The sequence below is a fragment of the Solanum lycopersicum genome, chromosome 1 (assembly GCF_036512215.1).
Source record: "Solanum lycopersicum chromosome 1, SLM_r2.1".
Taxonomy (NCBI): Eukaryota; Viridiplantae; Streptophyta; class Magnoliopsida; order Solanales; family Solanaceae; genus Solanum; species Solanum lycopersicum.
Window position 1 is genome coordinate 77,621,881 of NC_090800.1, and position 6,563 is coordinate 77,628,443.

The 6,563-nt window shown below is 33.6% G+C and overlaps 1 long non-coding RNA gene across 1 annotated transcript; it reads left to right on the forward strand.

Annotated features, from left to right (window-relative positions):
* Positions 1-2,620: 2,620 nt before the first annotated feature.
* LOC138349428 (uncharacterized) lies at positions 2,621-5,873 on the forward strand. Its single transcript, XR_011221910.1, has 2 exons — positions 2,621-2,815; positions 2,949-5,873. It is a non-coding gene; the product is annotated as an uncharacterized lncRNA (long non-coding RNA).
* Positions 5,874-6,563: the final 690 nt, after the last annotated feature.

Sequence of the window (6,563 nt, forward strand, 5' to 3'; positions counted from 1 at the left end):
CAATATATACTTCATGTATAATTAAATTATATTTAACTTTTTTCGGTCTATTGTATAATCAGTCAATATATAATTTTTATGACTTTCACTAATTATAGTGTATAGTCAGTATATACTTCCTATGCCTTTTGGCTAATTTTTATATTAAAAAAAAGGGAAAATTGTATATAATAGCAAACTAACAACCTAAAATAAATGAAATAGCTAGGGTTTGATTTAATTGTGCTTCATAGCAAACGTTAGTTAAAATTTGCTAGCGTCTCTCTCCCAAAAATCTCGCTCGCCACTCTCCATTCTCGCTCGCCTCTCTAGCTTTATACACAGAAGTGTATAATTCTATTTCTGTTTTGTATAAAGCAAGATAAAATTGTATATACACATGCAAAATATATATCTTCGTGTTATACACTTAATTATACAATTTACAAACATTTTACTTCAAATATTGCAGAGAAAAAGACCAACGAATTATACAATTGCGAATTATACAATTGAGTGAAATACAATTTTCTCTGACTTTATACAACAGAAGTGTATATATTGTGTTTCTGTTTTTGTATAAAGCGAGAGAAAAACATATATCTTCTTGCTATACACTTATAATTATGCAATGTACATACATTTTAATTCGATTCAACTATATGCAAAGCAAATTATACAATTGCAGCGAAATAGGCAAGCGAATTATACAATTTAGGCCAGAGAATTATACAATTGTATATGTATAGCGAATTATACAGTTTTATGTTTGTTATGGAGCGGAATTATGCAAACTTTGCTATAGCATACGAATATGAATTTTTTATTTGCTATATGTGAAAGTTACCCTAAAAAAAATACAACAATATCTATTGTAAATTAATTATTTTATTATATATATTTGAAACTAACCCTAAAATTAAACAAAATGTTTATTAAGTAAAACAAAAAGAAAATTTCCATTTGTTACTGAATGATCATTCAGCCTTTGTTTCTTCCGGCAAAGTGCACATGTTGCCTTCTTTAAAACTTTCTAAATTTTCCATTTTTTTCCCTTGGGTCCCTTCGAGGGGAGGTTACGTTTGATACAAGTTCATATAAGGAGATTAAATTCTCTTTTCTATATCGATGTAGGACTTCTTAAAATTCTTCATACATTCAGACCTCAAATGGAGTTAAAATTCTTCGTACATTCAGACCTCAAATGGAGCGTGAACATTTTTAAATGGACACCCACCATCGATGGATAATAATTTGGTATAAGTCTAACTCTCTGATACAATGTACAGATATGACATATATGTCTAACTCTACCCCAACAGTTAGCTCATGAGGAGAGGTTTGTTCAAGATTATTTTTTCAATCCCTCTATCGATGCTGGGCTTCTTAAGACTCCTCGGCACGCCCAGACCTTAACTGGAGCATGAACACTTCTAAATAGGGCCCAATATCAATGAACAACAACTTGGGATAGACTTGATCCTGATACCATGTAAAATAAGTTTTAGACTTAACTTATACCTAAAAGCTAGCTCAAAGGAAAGAGAATTGCCCAAATTTTATAAGAAGTTCACTCATCTCATTATTAATATTAAAAACCATTCGAACCCAGGACCTTCAATGTTACAAATTGAAAAAGATACTTTGTAGGCTTGTAGCAGTTTCAACTAGTTCACCACACTCAATTTGGTATTTCAATGTGCCTAAGAAAATATATGTTAATATCTCAATATATATAATCACATATCTATAATTTTTTCAATATTAACAAATACATATACATCCACGCTTTTCTACATAGGTCCGCCTCTTACCTCACCCCTTTCTACAATGCTCTTTGATTCTTTTTGGCTACCATATGTCTTTTAATTTCATATGGCCATCCGATTATCAATATGTTCACCCTAATAACTTTTTATTATAAAGAAAACTCAGAATATTATAATAATAAAAAGAAGACAATAAGTATAAGACAGAGGAGAGAAATTTTTTTATTCAAGTGTGTCTTTCAAATGGTGAGTGATTTTTCTATTTATAGTGTTGAGACTTCAAAAGTGATCTAATTAATAGATATATAGTTATCTTGAAAGTTCTTATCACCTTGGAAGCACCTATACACAGTGTCGGATCTAGGAATTTAAGGTTGGAAGCACCTATACACAGTGTCGGATCTAGGAATTTAAGGTTATGGGTGCTCTAAAGTGAAAATATAAAAAATATGTGTTAACAATGAGATTTGAACCTTAGTACAACAACACTAAAAAAGTCTTAAGTACCCATCCAGGAGTCATTGGGCCAGCTAAATCATTTATTCATTGGGTGCTCTATGTTAATTTTATACAAATACCTATCAATTTCTACATAGATATATATATTCCGTAACGAAGTTAATGGGTGCTCGAACACCCGGCGGACACCATGTGGGTCTGCCTCTGCCTATACATGAATCCATTTAATAATGAATAAATCTAATGGATAATTCATATATATTATACAATGGATTTACAACACATTTTATGTACTTGTACCATTTTCTATAATAATTAAAATAACCTATAGTGGTGTTTATACTTCTAGACTAAAAAAAAAAAAGGAATCAAGTGCTACATAAACATAAATAAAAGTTCAAATTTATAATTTCAGAAACCACTTGTCAAGAGAAAGGCGAGTCAAACAACCATTCTAGCAATCTGTACACAAAGGGACAAAAGTTGTAACGTTCGCTAAAACCTATAGAGGAAAAATAAAGAGCATATTCTTCTCTTCTCCGGCGACACTCGCTCTTCTTTCGCTTTCTCCTTTTTGATTAAGCTCGCCGGCGAATTTCTCTGTTCAGGTTAAAACTCAATAAACCGAGTTTCCATTTAACTTTCTCCTTTTGGAAATTTAGTTTAATTTGTTTGCTTGAATGAAATTTTGCCGTCTGATTTTTGATTTTTATTTAATTTTTCATACCCATTTATATGCAGTTCAATTCTATATACATTTCAGTCTTATCAAGAGAGCTTTAGTTCTTCCATTGCTGAATTTGGTTACTCAAGAGAATCTTTTGGCGTTGCCACTACTCCCGGAATGTCATGTAATTTTTACTGAAGGGGTTAGGGTGTATAATGAGATTTTGTTGAATGAGTAGTTTAATGGTTTGGTACGTTTTCTTCCTTGCTACTGAAATTATCGGATTATGACATTATGTATGCAAGATTAACTGTTTTGCTGTGGGGTGAGAGAGGAACACCTAATGAGGAACAATTTCAAAATTTAGAATAGTGTACAAGCATTTGTCGGTCACAAAGCACCTGGACCCGATGGGTTTCCCATGCCTTTTTTCTCTCTCAGAGTTGGGAGGTTTGTGTAAGGATGTTATCGTTGCTATTTAATTTTTCACGAAGGATGTGTTTCTGAAAAGAGCTTCAATGCCACATATGTGGCTTTGATTCCAAAGCAGATGGAGCAAAGGAGCTGACAGACTTTAGGTCTATTAGTATGATAGATAGAATCTACAGGATTATTTCCCAAATACTTATTGAAAGACTAAAAAGGTGATAGATAAACTGGTGGGTGGACAACAAATGACTTGTGAGAGGAAGACAAATCATGGATGTCTTTTTTATTGACAATGAATGTGTGGGCTCAAGAATTAAAAACAAACAACCGGGCATTTTCTTTGTAAGTTGGATATACAGAAGGCTTATGATCATCTAACTTCTGGTTGAAGCTTTGAGGAAGATGGGTTGTGGTGCTAGATGGATCAAATTCTATGTTAAATTTTCTATTTTGGTCAATGGTTCACCAACATATTTCTTTTAATCTCAGAGAGGCTTGGGACAGGGTGAGCAACATCCTTTTCTTGTTTATCATTGCAATAGAAGATCTTAATGATATGTTGAAGAAACACACTCAACTAACTGGATAAAAGGCTTCAATGTCTCTACTAGGAATGATATAAGCCCGGAGATATCTCACCTGCGAAATGCAAATGACACTGTGATAGTTTGTGATGCTGATATTAAGCGGTTGAAAATGCTGAGGGTGATTTTTGTTCCATTTAAAACTATCTCTAGGTTATATGTCAAGTGGAATTAGAGCTTCTTATACCCTATTAATGAGGTAACAAACATTTGCCTGTTGGCTGGAATACTTGGAGGAAAAATTAGTGAAAAACTTCCATATTATATTTCGGTATGCTGCTGGGGCCAAAGGGCAAGTCCAAGGAACTTTGGAACAATGTATTGGAGAATGTGAAAAGAAGTTGGTGAACTGGAGGAGACAATAGCTTTTTTATTCTGTTTGGTGTGTGTGTGGAGATCTACTTTGATAAATAGAGTATTAAATGCTTTGCCAACTTACATGATGTATGTATTCTCAATTCTCCAATTCCTGCAAGTGTAAGGGATAGACTGGATGCTCTGAAAAGGATTTTTTATGGCAAAGCAACTGTGACACCAAGAAATTTAATTTGATTTAATAGGATTCTCTTACTGATATTAAGAAGGATGGGGGCTTGAGAATTAGAAATCTGAAAATTCAAAACTACGTCCTTATGATAAAGTGGATATGGAGATTTATCTCAAATGAACAGTCCCTGTGGAGAGATGTTATCAATATGAAATATGACATGGAGGATAATTAGATGACAAAGCTGGTAAGCTGTCCATGTGGAGTTAGTGTTTGGGAATAACCAGGCTTCTGTGGTCAAAGTCCATAAGTAGGAAATGGTGAGAGTATTTCTTTTTGGGTAAGATAAATGGATAGGACAAACTCCTTTGAAGCAACTATATCCAAATGTATACAATCAGAATCAGAAACAAAGCTCAACTGTTGGAGATGTTTGGGACAATCAAGGTTGGAATCTGAGCTACAGGAGGATGCTTAATGATTGGGAGATTGACAGGCTTTCAGATTTCTACTTTACCTTGAAACAATTCAAGGGAGTTTTCACCTCTGAAGACTATGTTCTAAGGTTTGAAAAATAGCCAAGGTACTTGTTCTGTCAAAGGTGCCTACAGAAAATACAATATTTCAAACAATCAGGCTGATTGTTGGCCTTGGAAATTGATTTGGAAGTCAATTTCTTATAAAATAGCATGTGTTACATAGGTACTGACTAGACATGCAGTGCTAACTCAGGATAACCTAATGAAGAAGGGACTACAGTTTTGTGTTTAATATGATGTCTATATGGAGAAGAGGCAGCGACAATCAATCAGTTGTTTTTACATTGCAAAACAACAAGTCAGATGTGGAGGATTTTCATAAATTTGAAAGGACTTGTATGGTAATGCCTGGTAGTATTTTGTAAACTTTGGAAATTTGGAACAATTATAGTAGGTTAGCTACACAAACATTCTTGACATTGCAAAACAACAAGTTAGATGTGGAGGATCTTTATAAATTTGAAAGGACTTGTATGGTAATACCTGGAAGTATTCTGTAGACTCTGGAAAAATGGAATAGTTATAGTAGCTTATCTACACAGAGGGGAAGATGGAAAACTTCCTCTGCTTGTATTTGGTGGACAACGTGGAAGAAAAGGAACCTAAGATGCTTTGAAGTAACATGTGTTACCTGGGTACCGACTAGAAATGCGGTGCTAGCTCAGGATAACCTAATGAAGAGGGACTACAATTGTGAGTTCAATATGCTGTCTATATGGACAAGAGGCAGCACGATTAATCAGTTTTTTTCACATTTCAAAATAGCAAGTCAGATGTGGAGGATTTTCATAATTTGAAATGACTTGTGTGGTAATGCCTAATGTATTCTGTAGACTCTGGAAATTTGAAACAATTATAGTGGGTTAGCTACACAAACTTTCTTTATATTGCAAAATAACAAGTTAGATGTGGATGATTTTTATAAATTTGAAAGGACTTGTGTGGTAATTGTGAGAAAAATATTATTGAATTGTGTTGTGTCTACATTATTACATTGAAACCCTATTTATAAGCTCTAGACTACAATCATTTACCAAGAATATCATTTAGTATTCCTATTATTATTCCTATTCTAATATGATTGTATAAATCTATTCCTATTCTAACACTCCCCCTCAAGATAGTGCATGCAATTCATTTACCTAGCTTGTAACAAATATAATTAACACGAGTACCAATGATGGGCTTGGTGAGATATCTGCAAGTTGATCACTCGACTTCACGAAATTAACAATCAATTTCAATGTATTTGATCTTCTCATGAAATACTGAATTTGATGTATAATGCCGATAAAACACAGAGTACTAAAATTACAGTGTTGAACTTCTCAAATCAAACTTACAAAGACTGTTTCAGTTAACAGAGTGACTCACATAATCGACATACAATGCTACTACCTCCCACCCCCCACTCCCCCGAGCAACAAAGTACTCAAAATTCAACGCCAAATAATCTGAATTTTAAAAAAGTCTGAATTTAATAATTAAAAAGCCAAATAATCAAATTAGGTTTTTTTTTGTTGATATTTTTTCAAACTTATGTCGCGACTGCTCCCTCTCAATTGGAGACTTGAAATTGACTAGAATTAGAGCTGCTGCTGCGATTGGAAACTTGAAGTCAACTGTCGCGACTATTCCTCTTCCCCTCAC